General features: G+C 42.7%; 1 protein-coding gene and 1 long non-coding RNA gene across 2 annotated transcripts in view; both read right to left on the bottom strand.

Moving 5' to 3' along the window:
* Positions 1–16,961, bottom strand: part of PDE10A (phosphodiesterase 10A) — a 410,304-nt gene that overhangs the window by 282,036 nt on the left and 111,307 nt on the right. The gene's annotated exons all lie outside the window — the stretch shown is intronic.
* Positions 106–16,050, bottom strand: LOC135183335 (uncharacterized). The gene is made up of 2 exons (XR_010305520.1): positions 15,894–16,050; positions 106–664 (listed from the first exon to the last, which is right to left on the bottom strand). It is a non-coding gene; the product is annotated as an uncharacterized LOC135183335 (long non-coding RNA).

The following is a 16,961-nucleotide window of genomic DNA, read 5'->3' as shown; positions in this document are numbered from 1 at the left end:
CATCTGCATTTAGCCCCTTCTGAATCACATTACTCTGAAACAAATAGAAAGCACAGAGAACACCTGCTTCTTAAGGAAAGCAGCATTAGTTATCATAATTAACAATTTTAAGATTCAGAGGGTTTTAATTAAGGGATGGATACTTTTGGTTATAGTACACTAACTAGAAAAATCAATATAATAGTCTAACAATGTTCTGTGCCAGCAATCTCCATTGAACACTTTATGGTTGAAAATTTGAAATACACAATAAAAGCAGTCTAAAGCACTTGCGTGTAAGCACATTTTTGTGATAGTCAGAATAACCAATCCCCTGCTATAACACGCTGAACATGAGCAAGATTATGCAATAACTCATCAGTACAGGTAACATTGAGCTGACAAATTAATTCAACTTGACCTTTTCTAAGTACCTTAAAAAATGTCTAACACATTCCAGACCACACAGTCATGCATGTCAACTAGGACTGAGTACACTGTAACTATATAAATATATATGCAGCCTCCAAAATCCACAGCATGCTTCATGATTCATTCTCCCATATCAAATCTCATTCTGCTTCTTGCCTCTTCCTGCTGTTTGCATCTTAAGTTAGAGCTCTTCACAGTCAGGGGTCTCCCTTCATTTGTTTTGTACTCCTGCATCTAATGAAGCTCTTTGGCACTGCATCAATATCAACACAAAAAAACCCCAAATAATGGAAAGTGCTGATTAGAGGCATATTAATCAGATGTCTGAGTCCAACCCCCATTAACCACACGATGCTATCAAGTGGTATCAAAGAGAGGCTGCAAAGACCACGTCATGAAGATTGGCTAGGGCTGGGGGACAGGTTGGACTGGATGATCCTGGAGGTCTCTTCCAACCTGGGTGATTCTATGATACTGGAAAGAACTATGGCTTATTTAACTCTGGGGAAAATCAGTTTTCCTACAATTTCACATAAAATGAATGACCTGTGTTTACATATAACACTCTTTAAAAGTTCAATGTATTACAAAATACTGAACACCTTCACATATTAAATGTTACATGGACATTCCCATGCCCCTGTCTTTGTAGTAACTGTATGCAATCTTAAGCCTGCTATGCAAAACTCAACATATCTAAATTCTCAAGGCCTGGCAAACTTATCTTCCCCTATCAGCCTTGCAAACAAGTGCCTCACATTGACATTTTCAGCACATAAAAACTACCCTGCTTGTCCAAGAGAAGGCTGCTCTCCCAAACCATTTAGATGCCCCCTAGAATAGCAATCTTCTTGTAGCTGAGTCATTTTACTTGACTGGTTGGGCTGTTGCAATTAAGAACTCAATACTGGGGGGAAAAAAGCCAAACATACAATTCTATGAAGCACTTTGCCAGTTCACATTTTTGTCAAGTGATAACTCCAGTACTGAACTGGAGTTACATGGCTGATGGCTGACACATGGCTCATGAAGCTGCCCATAGAATCATAGAATCAACCAGGTCAGAAGAGACCTCAAGATCATCCAGTCCAACCTAGCACCCAGCCCTGTCCAATCAACTACACCTCTGAACACCTCCAGGGATGGCAACTCCACCACCTCTCTGGGCAGCCCATTCCAATGGCAAATCATTCCCCCTGTGAAGAACTTCATCCTAACATCCAGTCTGGTCCATGTTAGAAAGGCCTCCTGCTTAGCACCTAGTAGTTAAGCACTGGGTTTCAGTTATGCTGGTTTTAATTCTCTGCTCAGGATTAAAAAAACAAACCTTGAGGAAAGGATTATGGACAGTTTCCTGAACAGAACTTTTTATTTGCCTCCCTAACAGAGGAGCACGCACAGCCTATACTAAGTGTGGATGCACTGTTCCAAAACATGCTAGTGAAACTAAATTTATTTGTTTGTAGACTGCATTGTTGCCCTTAGATGGAAGAAATGCTGAAGTATCATAAAGTATCCAAACTATCTTCCTGAAATTTTGTCTTGCAGATGAACTCAGAAGCAACTTTAATTGGGTCATGTGGTATGTCCTATATATTTCAAATATTTAAATTCCAGGCATATTCTGGACTAGAAGAAAAAATCTAGGTTAACCCAGCCCTCCTCCTTACCATAGTTATAACACATAATTATAATGTATTAACTGTACTTCTATACTTTAACACATTTTTTTATTTCACTTTTCCAGCATCAGTCAATAAAATTTAACTTCTCTATTCAAGTTGCACCTTCAGTCTTGCCAAACTAAAAGCTGAAGGATTTTACTCAAAATTTAGGAAAGAAAAAAATACCCATCCATCAGAAAGTCAGAAAGGATACTTTTAATTCACAAAATCAATCAGGTTGGAAAAGACCTTTGAGATCATCAAGTCCAACTTGTCTGCCAACATTATCTAATCAAATAAATCATGGCACTGAGTGCCACATCTAGTCTCTTTTTAAACGCTTCCAGGGATGATGACACCACCACCTCCCCAGGTAGCCCATTCCAATGCCAATCACTCTTTTTGATAAAAACTTCTTCCTAACATCCAGCCTAAACCTCCCCTGGCACAGCTTGAGACTGTGTCCTCTTGTTCCATCACTGGTTGCCTGGCAGAAGAGACCAACCTCTGCCTGGCTACAACCTCCTTTCAGGTAGTTGTAGGCAGTGATAAAGTCTCCCCTGAGCCTCCTCCAGGCTAAACAAGCTCATCCTCCTCAGTCTCTCCTTGTAGGGCGGTGCTCCAGACTCCTCACCAGCCTTGATGCCCTTCTCTGGACATGTTCAAACACCTTAACATCTTTCTTAAATTCAGGGTCCCAGAACTGGACACAGTACTCAAGGTGTGGCCTAACCTGTGCTAAGTACCGGGATAAAATGACTTCCCTAGTCCTGGTGGCCACACTATGCCTGACACAGCATGACATTTGCCCTCTTGGCTACCTGGGCACACTGCTGCTTCAAACTGAAAGCTGTCAAAAGTGACAGGCTATGATATAAATTGTTTAGAATTTTTCATATGGTATTGCAAATGCTTTTCATATGGCACAATGAATGCTATTGTCTACTACAACTACTATGTTGTATGTTTACCTGAACCTCTTTAGAATTGAGCCAGAAATCAATCCAATCCCCACTGAAGTAAACACAGACTATTTCTGGATATAAGACAGCTTTCCACACACTTGAAAAGAGTACACCATATTCCTAATGGGCAGGATGTGCAGTACTCATCTTAAATGTTATCAATTTGGTCCTCACGCTAGGAAAAACTCCAAAGCTAAGGCCAATGAAACATCATGTATTTCTCATAGCAGGCACTGAAGACATAACTCCATCAGGATTCATTGAAATTTCCTGCCTTCAGAGAGATGGATGTGATGGCCTCTAGCACCTCCTACACAATCTTCTATGAACCTATGACAGCAAGAAGCAGTTTAGCAGATAAAATTAATGCATTCTATTTCCTACAGACTTCTGTCCAAATGGTTCCCTGGTCAGTCAGCTCTCTCCTGTGAGCCAAGTGACTTTCTTTCTCTGTTTCCCCCACCACTCCATCCTTGGCCACTGTCTAGGGATACCCCAAATTCCTCTCTTCTTCCTCTCATTCTGCAGATTTGAATGGGACAAGAAGGTACAAAACCTGCTTCCCCCCACCCTGCCCTGCAGGCTTGAAGGAGGGCAGTAAAAGATGCCTTCTGGCATGTGGGCTTATTCGTTTGGAAGCCTGTGCTGGAATTGGGCTGGTGGTTGGCTGGGGTTTTGCACCCAGTAAAATGGTAAATGGACACTTTGTCTAGAAAAGAGCAAGGGTTCCTGCCTTGAAGTTCCCACCTTGAGAGTCCCCTGCTGTGGGAGAATTTCTCCTGCAATGAGATATGGAATGTAAACATCAGGCCCTGTGATGGGAGATGTCCTTGGAGCCTTGCAAGTTCCCAAGGAGATAGGCTGAGAACAGTGAGCAACCCATGCACAGCTGCCAGGGGGTGGAATCTGCCCGCCCCTGAGGCAGGCACAGCTCCAGGGGGCTGACCCCCGCCAGCCCCCTGGGTGGCAACCACAGGTTGTATACCACAAGGTAACCTATCTCTGCCTTACACTTAACTTGGGGCCAATCTGTACTGTTCACTTCTGCCAGCTCCAGGCTGGTTGTGCACGCCTCCTCTGAGCACTATATAAGCCATTGTATTGCCTTAATAAATTGTACTGATGCCTAGCAGCTACAGAGTGGACTCGTCAGTACTGTGATCTCGCCTCTCGCCAGCCTCCGTACCCCAACACCCTGCCACTGCAAAGGACAGGTTCCGGTTGTGACTGGACTGTCCCTGCTTTTGGATGGCTCCTGTCTTTGTATGGGCCTTGGTTTTATCCTGTCCCTGCTTTTGGACAGTTCTCTCCACTTTTGTATCCTTTTGTGCAAACTTACAGGCTTGGCAAGCTCTGGGGTCCTTTGAGAGAGAGAACTGGAGGCATCTGAACCACTCCCTCTCAGACCCTATCAACAGCCAACTTCCTGACTGCCTCCCAAATTGAGAAGATGCTAGCAGTTTTGGCTCTCCCCTGATGCTGCAAAGGCAGCATCATCCCATTCTAGGAAGAAGTGCTCAAGACATTTCCGAGTTTGGCAGCTCTGCCACTTGCCCCAGGCTTCTGCTGTGTGGATCTCTGTTATTGGATATTGTCTGCAATATCAGAAGGCTGTTCCTGCAGAGGAATCCAGTAAGGGATCATTGCCAGATGCCAATCTCACCTCTGTGATTAAACCTTTCCCTTAATCTTCTGCTCAGCCTGATTGATAGTGAGGTAAAGCTGTGTTTATAGCTTAGCCTTTTCCATTTCCTGACTTCCTAAATATCTAAATTAATCTATAATGTCCTTTTGGGAGAAATTTCCTGATCAAACTGAATCTGTTAATAAACTAAATTAATTTTTGTATATAGTTTGGAGGCAGGGTTCCAGGAAAATAAAATAATTCTATTTTTAAATAATTATTGATTCAGCCACGTTCATTCCCTGCCTCCATGACAGCACATATTTTCACCACTCTAGAGCTACCTGTCTGGCATGTTGCTGACCAGATGACTAGCACAGCTAAGAAAACAGCAAGCGCAAGATTCTAACCTTCTTTGCAATGAAGGCTTCCCCCACACACACCTCTTTCTTTTGCATACCTAGCCACTGGAATTTTAGTTTTGTTTGGGTTGTTTTATTCATTTTCCAGCAATTACCATCTCTATTCTGGCAGTCATCCAACGACATATGTGGCAAACAGGTTAAAACAAATAGAAAAGTTATTTGAAGGTAAGTGAAGGTAGTGAAAGATAGCAAGGCTAATGTTACCGCACTTTGTATCTAAAACTGGACTTCCGATTAACCTAATTTTAGATTAATCTAATCCATGTTTGTTAAAAGTTTTGAAGCATTTTCAAACTAACCTTTTTTTTGTTTTGTTTAATTTTGTGAGGCCAAGTTTCCAAAGAGAAGTTTTTGTAAAACACAAAGAGCCTTAAGTCATCACATGAATCATTGACAATTTAAGCAGCTTCTAGGAGTTTGTCATCCTCATCAAGAGTTGAATTCAAGACCTTCAAAAAGTCCTTTCACTCCATTTATAAACTTCTGTACCTACTGATTCAGCCACCCACACGGCACTTTAGACTCTCAAAGATTCAGCCAAGACTCTAGAAACCTAATATAGAAACACAGAATCTGTCAGGGTTGGAAGGGACCACAGGGAGCATATAGTCCCAACCCCCCTGCCATGGGCAGGGACACCCTACCCTAGAGCAGGCTGGCCACAGCCTCATCCAGCCTGGCCTTACCTCCAGGCATGGGGCCTCAACCACCTCCCTGGGCAACCCAACCCCCAGGCTCTCTCCACTCTCATGCCCAACAACTCCTTCCTCACATCCAGCCTGAATCTACCCACCTCCAGCTTTGCTCCATTCCCCCTAGTCCTGTCGCTCCCTGATAGCCTAAAAAGTCCCTCCCCAACTTTTTTATAGCCTCCCTTCCAATCCTAGAAGGCCAAAAGAAGGTCACCTGAGAGCCCCCTCTTCTGCAGACTGAGCAGCCCCAATGCTTTCAGCCTGTCCTCATAGCAGAGCTGTTGCAGCCCTCATCTTCGACGCCAAATGAGCAAACATAAGCCCTAATCCTCAAGAAAGCAGCAGCAGCACCACATTGTCTTCAGCTAGAGAAGCTTCAGGAAATCATTAATACACTAATAAAATGGAGCACCAACAGGTGAGCTCTCCCTTTGCTCAAGTGCAACAATCTACCCAGACATTTTTGAGAGCCTTCATATAAATAGCAGTGGAAGACCCCATACACTGCAAGAGGCAAAACAGGTGTAAAATCCAGTACCAGATTCATCTCATCTACCCAAGAGCTCTCCACAAGAAGAACTTTAGACTTAGACCATAAGGTTTGTTTTTTTCTTAAATAAAATTACTTAGCATGAGGCACATAAAAGGGGTAGACATTTTAAAACCACAGTTCTGCAGGTCACAATCTGCTCTTTAGCTAAATGAAATGAGTAGTGCCATAAATGACAGCAATGCCCATCGGTCAAGTTTTGGGAGGAGACATTAACATCTCAGATCCTCAGAAGTGTGACTAGTGCACTTCCCAATTCTTCTTTGGAGTGAATAGTACTAACAGGGCAGATGTTCTAACTTTCTTTATTACTTATGTAATTTATGGTATCTCTCATGATGTCTTTGCAGAAAAAAAAGTGACAAAATGCAAAAAGAATCTTGATGAAGTACAAACAAGTGCAACAACGAACCAGCAGGTTAGCTATTTCTTCTGGCTTCTTTGGAAACCAGATTGGAGTGCTGTAATGGATGTCTAGAAGATCTTCAGAAGGGATAGGCAGGGAAGGAGAGGTGATAGAGTAGATCTGTATGTTAGGGAATGTTTTGATTGTGTAGAACTTAATGAATGTGAAGGCCAGGTCAAGTGCTTACTGGTAAAGATGAGGGGGAATTGCAGAATCATAGAATCAAACAGGTTGCAAGAGACCTCCAAGATCATCCAGTCCAACCTAGCACCCAGACCTAAGCCAACCAACTAGACCAAAGCACTAAGTGCCTCATCCAGTCTTTTCTTGAACACCTCCAGGAATGGTGACTCCACCACCTCCCTGGGCAGCCCATTCCAATGCCACTCACTCTGTGAAGAACTTCCTCCTAATATCCAGCCTGGCACTAGGGTCACAACACCACTATGTAACCCCACAGGTCTGGTGGAGAGTGACTGCTCAGCAGAAAAGGATCTAGGAATGCTGGTGGGCAGTCAGAGGAATATAAGACAGTAGTATGCTCAGGGAGCCAAAAAGGCCAACAGCATCCTGACCTGTATCAAAAATAATGTGCCTCCAAGGCACAGGGAAGAGCTTGTGCCTCTGTACTTGGTGAGGCCACACCTCAAACACTGTGTTCATTATTGGGTGCTGCAGCTTGTCCACAGAAGGGTAACAAAGCTGGTGAGGGGTCCGGAGAACAGATCTTATGAGGAGTGGCTGAGGTAATTGGGGTTCTTTAATATGGAGAAGGCTAAGGTGAGACATTACTGCTCTCTACAACTACCTGAAAGAGGGTTGTAGCGCAGTGGGTGTTGGTCTCTTCTTTCAAGGAACCAGTGATGAACTTAAGTTGTGGCAGAGAAAGCTTACCTTTAACATTAGGAAATATTTTTTTACTGAAAGAGTGGTCAGGCATTGGAACAAACTGCCCAGGGAACTGGTGGAGTCACTGTCCCTGGAGATGTTGAAACAATGCGTAGGCAAAGCACTTCAGGACATGATTAGCGGTCATGGTAGCATTGGGTTGACAGTTGGACTTGATCTTGGAGGTCTTTTCCAACCTCAACAATTCTATGATTCTATAAAGAAGTTCAGATTTCAGCTTTGAGCAAATGGCTTACCCTTTAATGTGAGGAACTCCATAGCTACATGACTTTTATGTTTGAATTTTGGCTACTGCCAGAAAATGTTTCAGCATTTTTTCAAAGGCAAAAGTTTGTCATTGAAAAGACAGGTACCTGGTACAGTGCCATTCAGCTGCCTGCAGATGGGTGGATAACATGTGACTGACATTTCTGTAAACACATCAACATATCTGCAATATCTTGTTTTGTTTTCTGTTCCTTGACTCTTACTGACATCCAGTGGAGACACATTCAAATCCTTTTCATTTACTAATACCAACTCCTTTCTTGCAAAGTACCTTTCAGTCAAGTTACTAACTGGATGGAAAGATTGCCTTGAATGTGATTTTCAGAAGTTTCTTCCTTGTTTAGTCTGTGCACAATGCACACTCCTTAACAAATCCAAACCTTAAAACTGTTTCATTATTTTCAACCACCACTTATCTTTTTTTTCCCCAGGTCACACAAAACTATTCTATTAGTTTAGTTTCTCGTCCATGTGAACCGTTTTATATTGTCCTTCTCCTTCAACCCATCATACAAATACAGGAGGAGAGATTAGGAACATCTGCTTCAGGGATTCTGCCTTGGTCACTGTCAAATGAAGCCATCTATGTGTTTTCATCACAATCTGAAATTAGTGCAGTGGCTTGCCCAGACATGTTCCCCTGCTGCCCCTACTTCTGTGCTGGGGGGGGAGGCAACCATGAGAGAAGAGGGCAAAAGCCCTGGCTTCATCTAATACAGTGAGGCTTGGCAAAGTACCATTCTGATTGGCTAATCTATGTCCAAGACCCCATTAGTCTCAGGCTGGATACTGATAAAAGGGATAAGCAGGTAGCACAAGGCTGCTGTCACCTCATTTTGCATCCTGTATAAATTTCCAACCTGTGCATTTTTTGAACCTGTGAATAAGTTTTCTGATGACTTTAACATTAATAAAGTTTTCATAGCTATTAACAATCATCACCTGGATATCAAAATTAATACAGATTATTAATTTTGCATAATCCATGAGAGTGGGAATTCTGCTTACTGACTGGAGAAAGGTTGTGAGTCATATAATTGAATCCTCACACAAATACACGCAAGACATAGATACCAGCAGGGGATCATGTGGGATCCATTGACCAGAAACATCTCAAGAATAAATGGAAATTAAACAATCTTACCTGATTTTTTTTCTTCTTGTTCTCAACTACATCTCTCAATAGAATCCATACTTACTGTTGATAGTTTAAACCCCATCCACCCAACAAAGTTCAGTGCAGTAGATTTGGTCAAGCTGAGCTGCTCAGAAGCACAAAGGAACTCTAAAGCTCACCCTTCCACATCCTAGCCACACTACTGATTGCTACTCAACAGTATACTCAGAAAAGCAGAGGTGCTCTGAGATTTACATAATCCAAAATATCTACAAGCCTTTCAAGAGAAAGAAAAGAGAAACATCTGCAGATCTAAGAACATGTGACTGCTACAAACTGAAATACTCATATGTCAAGGTGGAACATGTTTTTTCTTTAATACTTGCATGCAAATCTTACATTAAAAGAGAGTCCTGGACAATGAAAGGAGCAGCCAACAAAGCCTCATAAGAAAACTATGCTTGGCCATCAAATAGGGAAAAGCATAACAGAAACATTACACATGGTGTGTCACTTTTTACCATTGTGCTATTTTGAAGCAGGCTAGAATATTTTGGTGAGAAAAAGTAGATCATAGGCTGTGAAAGGAAAACAATGGTGATGTCTACTCCCCTCAGAGTCTTGCTGAATGAGGAGAAAGTAAACAACAGATAACACGTTTGCCATTTTGTCTTCACTCTCTGGCTGGGCTTTGACTGAGCAGCATCTCCCTAACCTCACCTGCCACTAACCTTGCTTCTTAACCTCTTGGCTGAACCTCTGTTCTTCCTTAGGACTGGGGTAAGGTTGAGAGGGGCAGGGGGAAGGTGCAGGGGTGGTTGAGAGCCCCTCCTGGGGACTCAGGTTTCTGGGAGGGGAGTTGTGTTTCTGTATTACTTTTACCTTGTATATTTCTGTCTATAACTGTATGTACTGTAACTATCTGCTTGTATATTGTGCTGCTGTAAATAAATAGATTCATTTATATTCCCAGAGCTGGCTGAGACTAGCCTGGGTACCTTCTAAAGTGGGGGGGGGGGGGGGGGGGGGGGGGGGGGGCGGGGAACACCCAAACCATCACAACCATTGAAAGCAGGTCTTTGCCTAGGCAAATGTTAATTAACAGTAGGAGCATGAGACTTAACTGTCTTTGGAAACACATTTTTGTTTTGGTTTTCTCCTTCAAATACACAAAATACAAGACCACACCTTGAGTGCTGTGTCTAGTTCTGGGCACCTCAATTCAAGAGAGATGTTGAGATAGTGGAATGTGTCCAGAGAAGGGCAACAAAGCTGGTGAGGGGCCTGGAACACAAACCCTATGAGGAGAGGCTGAGGGAGCTGGGGGTGTGCAGCCTGCAGAAGAGGAGGTTCAGGATTGACCTCATTGCTGTCTACAACTACCTGAAGGGAGGCTGTAGCCAGGTGGGGTTGGTCTCTCTATCTGCCTGCCTACCTACCTGAAAACTTCAGCTTGCCAGCTTGTCCAAGTATCACACTCTTAAATAGCAGGCATGCCAAATTAGTGCAAACACTTGAGTGATGTGGAGAACAACGTGCAAGTTAGACATTGACAGAAGGAATTCTGAGCTGTCTGAGAAAGTTCTGCCACTTAAATAAAAGCCGCAGACTGATAAGGGATTGGACAACACTTTGTGCTTCCACACTGGAACAGTGTATGCCATATGCAGCATTACTGCTTCATGTGAATTATGAACATCAAGATTTAAGATCAGATCCTTCTTTTTTTTAAGAGGAATCCTATTTCCTACACATCCATCATAACAGCATTTAAAGCACATAACAACAACAACAATAACTTAGAAGCCATAGAATCAACCAGGTGGGAAGAGACCTCCAAGATCATCCAGTCCAACCTAGCACCCAGCCCTAAACAATCAACCAGACCATGGCACCAAGTGCCTCAGCCAGGCTTTGCTTCAACACCTCCAGGGACAGTGACTCCACCACCTCCCTGGGCAGCCCATTCCAATGCCAATCACTCTCTCTGCCAACAACTTCCTCCTAACATCCAGCCTAGACCTCCCTATATGGCACAACTTGAGACTGTGTCCCCTTGTTCTGTTGCTGGCTGCCTGGCAGAAAAGACCAACCCCACCTGGCTACACCTTCCCTTCCAGTAGTTGTAGACAGCAATAAGGTCCCCCCTGAGCCTCCTCTTCTCCAATACTTCATTGCTAGTACATCCAAGCTGCAGTGGGGTGTATGATGGAGTTATAACTCACTGTTTTTTCCCACCCTTGCCAGGTTAGCTGCAATAGAAATTAAACAGTCACAGGACTACTGAAGCATCTGCTCCTGCAATTGCACCTATACTTAGGCCACAGAAGCTCCACACACCTGTTGTGGCTCCTCATACGGACAAGGGCAGAAGCTGGAGAGGAAACAAGTTGTCATAGAAGACAACTACACTACTTCTATGGGCTTGTGTGTCCAAAAACTCCTCCCCCTGAATGACATTCTTCTGACCTCTCTCACTTGACAGTGTCTCAGACTGGGCTCAGGAAACACCTTTGGTTCAGAAGGCACACTGAGGCTATTTTTTATATAGACAGCATTGGTCCCATGAGGTATAACTTTTGTAAGATTACTGAAAACTGTGGGTGTAAGCAGCTACCCCACAAAAATCTGCTTTATGATTATCTATGCCTCTACTAATCACTTGCAGTATCATGGCACAGATATAACTGAGAACTACAAAAAATAGCACAAATGAAGTTAAGAAAACCTGATCATGAGATATATTGCTTTAAAAGAAATGATTTTTACATACAAGAACATAAATTCAATAATACCTTAACACAATAGCAAAGTGTCACAGATGACTTATCCAGCATTCAGTGTCTTTTTAAACTCATGCTGTACATTATGAACCATCTGTCATTAGGTATTAGCAAGAAAACACAGTTTTATTCTCTCTGACAATGAAAGTATAGGCAAGTGTAGATTTCCCAGGAGTTTTAAGCAGATTTGTGCTATTACTAGCAGAAAAGCATGTGGAACACATACCTCACATTGTCTAATGTAGATGCAGCTGTGCCTCCCTTTAACAAAGATCAGAGTGGCTCTGTCCATGACAAATTAATATCCTCAACTTCAAAATAATTAGGCTACAGGAGAGTTTTTTAAAAACAAAGAAACAAACAACTAAAATCTTGTATTTCAGGAGACAAAAGCCCCTCTTACTTTAAAGAATAGTCTGATGTAGTGTGTGTGGAAGTAAACCAACTGATCTAGCGTAGAGTGTCCCTGCCCATGGCAGGGAGTTTGGAACTAGATGATCCTTGTTGTCCTTTCCAATCCTGACTGATTCAATGATACAGGAAATGTCAAGTGAATCAGGAAAGCAAATAAAGAATGCACCATCAAATGAGTCAATACAGATATCAACTGCAAGAAATTTTACAAGCAGTAGAGGTCAGCTAATGGCATGATGCAAAGGCTTTGTAAGACACAGAAACAATACGAATAGACACTCCCTGGAAGCAGGGAGTTAGTGTGGCCAAGTCAGGAATTACAAAACTAGAATTATTTTATTTTCCCAGAACCCCCAAGCCCAAACTACATACAAAAGTTAGTTTGATTTACAGATTCAATCAGGAATTTCTTACAAAAAAAAAAATTGTTATCAACAAATTTAGAGATTTAGGAAGTCAGGGAATGGAAAAGGCTAAGCTTTATCCCACTATCAATCAGGATGAGCAGAAGATTAAGGGAATAGCAGGTCTTACTCGCAGAGGTGAGATAGGCATTTGGCAATGATCCCTCACTGGATTCCTTTGCAGAAGCAGCCTTCTGATGCTGCAGGCAACATCCAAGAGTATAGATTCATGAAGTGGAAGCCCGTGGAGAGTGGCAGAGCCACCAAACTCAGAAATGTCTCAAGCACTTCTTCCACGAGCGGCGTGATCATGGAACGATGCTGCCTTCGCAGCTGCAAGGGAGAGCCAAAACTGCTAGCAACTTCCCAATTTGGGAGGCAGCCAGGAAGCTGGCTGCTGATATGGTCTGAGAGTGGCCAGTCCAGATGCCACCGGCAGCTCTCTCAAAGGACCCCAGGGCTTCTCAAGCCTGCAGGTTTGCATGGAAGGGTGCAAAACTGGGGAGAATGATTCAAAGGCAGAGATGGTGTAAAACCAAGAATCGTGTCAAAAGGTAGGAGCTGTGGGGATGGTCCAAAAATGGGAACTATCAAGGTAGGAACTCTTCCCTTCTCCCTTGCTCTTTTTAAGCTTTTCTAGACAAAGTGCACATTTACCATTTTATACTGGGCATGAAAATCCAGCCAACCACTAGCCAGACTCCAGTGAGGTCATCCACATGGGTCAACACACATGTGGAAAGGTGCCTTTTGCTGTTCCCCCTTCAAGCCTGCAGGGCAGAGATGGGGAGAAAGCAGTTTTCATGCCTTCTTCCATTCAAACCTGGGGGGGGGGGGGGGGGGGGGGGGGGGAGGAGGGAGAGAAGAGACAAGAATTTGGGGTGCCCCAGAAGAACATAAGAAACACTTTACAGTAAAATAATAAAAACTGTTTCCCCTTAACTGTCTTTCTAGAAATAAAAGGCAAATGCTGGGTTTAATTATCACATTAAGAAAAAGCCTTTTTTTTTTTTTTCTCATAATAAACCAATTCAAAGCTAGGTCTTTGCTAAAGGAATTAGGAAACAGAAAAAAATGCAGGCCCTTCTCCTAACCTGCAGTGTAAATGAACAGGTGAGTCGCTGCCCCTGGAGATGTTCAAGAAAAGCCTGGATGTGGCACTTAGTGCCATGGTCTGGTTGATTGGAGAGGGCAGGATGCTAGGTTGGACTGGATGATCCTGGAGGTCTCTTCCAACCTGGGTGATTCTATGATACTGGAAAGAACTATGGCTTATTTAACTCTGGGGAAAATCAGTTTTCCTACAATTTCACATAAAATGAATGACCTGTGTTTACATATAACAATCTTTAAAAGTTCAATGTATTACAAAATACTGAACACCTTCACATATTAAATGTTACATGGACATTCCCATGTCCCTGTCTTTGTAGTAACTGTATACAATCTTAAGCCTGCTATGCAAAACTCAACATATCTAAATTCTCAAGGCCTGGCAAACTTATCTTCCCCTATCAGCCTTGCAAACAAGTGCCTCACATTGACATTTTCAGCACATAAAAACTACCCTGCTTGTCCAAGAGAAGGCTGCTCTCCCAAACCATTTAGATGCCCCCTAGAATAGCAATCTTCTTGTAGCTGAGTCATTTTACTTGACTGGTTGGGCTTTTTTCATGGTGTTACAATTAAGAACTCAATATTTGGGGCGGGGTGGGGGGGAAGCCTCCTGTGCTCATTGTGCTGAACAAACAATGAGTAAAGCTGTGTGAGGTTTGTTTTGTTTCACAGAATCACAGAAGTTCAGGAGCTGGAAGGGACCTCAAAAGATCACCTAGTCCAATCCGACTTCCAGAGCAGGATCATCCATACCAGATCACATATGAACACATCCAGGTGGGTTTTGAATATCTCCAGAGAGGGAGACTCCACAACACTCCTGGGCAGCCTGTAATGGTTTCAGCTTTTTTTTTTTTTTTTTTCCAGTCAGTCCAGATGCTGTATAATAAAAACTCTTCGAAAATTATTTGGGTTTTGTAAGAGAAAGAGGTGAGGGACAAGGTAGTTTCCTGTAAAATAAACCCTCTTTAATATTTCCAGCCTTTCTTCCTTGTATGGAACAGAGAATATGCTGTTTACACACACAATGCAATTTGTCTTGAACAATCACAAGCACAAAGGAGGACAAGCAAGAGCTAGACCCACAGCTTTCGATAAGTCATCACCAATCTCTTCACCAATACCAACGTAGTGAGAGCACTCACACATACACATTACATTTCAGTCTCATTACCCAGTTCAAATTCTCTTTACTGCCCAAGCTGATTTGAATAAATTTATTTTCTCTTCTGGAAAAATGTCCAAGTGTCCAGTCACAGTATACCTGAGGTGGTAGGCTTGATGGGGCAAACATGGGCTTATCCACGTTGGCTTGCCCAGACAAGTTCCCCTGTTCCCCTGCTCCTCCTGTGCTGGGCGAGGCAACTGTGGGAGGGGAGGGCAAAAGTTCTGGCTTCACCTAATACAGTGAGGCCTGGCAAAGTGCCATTCTGATTGGATAATCTATGTCCAGTGTCTCACTAGCCACGGGCTGGATATTGATAAAAGGGATAAGCAGGTAGCACAGGGCTGCTGCTGCCTCATTTTGCATCCTGAATTTGCCTGGAGAGCTTAGCAGGAAAAGGCTCCAAATGCCTGCATGCAATCGGTCTGTGTAGCCAGCGTGACATTGTGCTGACACTGCACATCTCAAGACATCCTGCCTGCACCTGAAAGTCTCCTGCTAAGGCTAGAAGTCTTGGAGACACACAGATCATCCAGAAGAGCCAGGAGACAAGGTCAGAGACTGTCTGCCTCTTTTCCCCAGAAGCTTGGTAAGAATCAAGTCTCAGTGGCCCACAAGACAGAGCTCCACCTGCTTTGGGTACTCTCTGATTTATACTTTGTGAGTAAATACCTAAAAGCCTCTTCCAGTATAATATTTGCATTTGCCACTTTAAGAAATAAGTGCTTGAGCTTCGCCTGTGCCCTGCATGTATAAATTTCCAACCTGTGTGTTTTGAACCTGTGAATAAGTTTCTGTCAGGTTTTAATGTTAATAAACAGTTTTCATAGTTAGTAACAATTATTGCCTGCATATCAAAATTAATACAGATTATAAATTTTGCCTAATCCTTCACAATATCCATAAAAATATCTAAAAGATCTTCTCCTAGAGGTATTCTAAACAATATAACTGAGAAAACAACTACATTACAACACTCACATCTGGGAGCTGATATTTACACATTTCAGATCTCTTCTGTCAAACGGGTACAGCTTCTGCAGAGGACTGCTCACTCCCCCTGGAACAGCCTCCAGCAATTTGCTTAGAGTACTCTTCTCAAATAGAAAATGCAAGCTTCCAAACCCTCACAGCAGAGGAATTAAGTCTCCCATTAGACTTAGAGATAAAAAAAGAAATGCTTTGTTAGTTCTGATCATTTTATTCAGAAAATGTTGACTCAAATTTTCAAGCTGTCTCAGGACAAGAATTTAGAAGAAAGTGTATTCATTTCACAGAAATTAATATTTGAAGGTAAGAGAAATATATCAGTGTATGAAAAGCAGAAGGAACCCCCCCCCCCCCCTTCCCCAATTTAAGCGATACAAGTTTTATCTGCTGTTAAAACAGAATTGCTGACAGCTCTGAAATGCACAGCTGGAACCTGCTGGCTTCTGATTTTCCTCTTACAATCACCTATCTTCCCCATTTTGTTCTCCAGATGCATCTCAGACATCCTAATCTAACCTCCCCATTTCAGTCACATTTAAACCCATGCTTAAGTTGGGGTATTGGTTTTCAAACTCCTTTGTCTAAACGGAGGGATTAAATTATTTGATCTGCCTTAGTTGTAGAGAAACAAAAGTACAAGTAAAGCTTCCCAACAAGTCTTTTGCATAAATATTCAGCTTGACAGTTTCAGTTTGCAGATGGGTTGTCAAGAAAAAAGAAAGAAACAAACAAATACCCCCAAACTGGCAACAACACCCCAAACAAAAAAAGCCCAACAACCAAAGCCAACCAAACAATCAAACCAACCAAACAACCAAAACCACCACAAAGCCAAACCACAAAACCCAGCAACAACAAGAAATGGTTGAGCTTACACTTGTACTCTTAGACTTCTGGCAAAGTCAAAACTCAGGAAGAGGATAAAACAGACCTCATGAAAGGTGTATAAACTGTACCGGAACATTACAGGAAAGCCACTTGTCTTCATCACTATTTTTCTTTTGCACATATAAATCAGACTAGATCTTCTAAGTCAAAGGTACTGCATACACCAACAAT

This window comes from Pogoniulus pusillus, chromosome 18 (assembly GCF_015220805.1).
Source record: "Pogoniulus pusillus isolate bPogPus1 chromosome 18, bPogPus1.pri, whole genome shotgun sequence".
Taxonomy (NCBI): domain Eukaryota; kingdom Metazoa; phylum Chordata; class Aves; order Piciformes; family Lybiidae; genus Pogoniulus; species Pogoniulus pusillus.
This window is presented reverse-complemented; position numbering and strand designations above follow the sequence as displayed.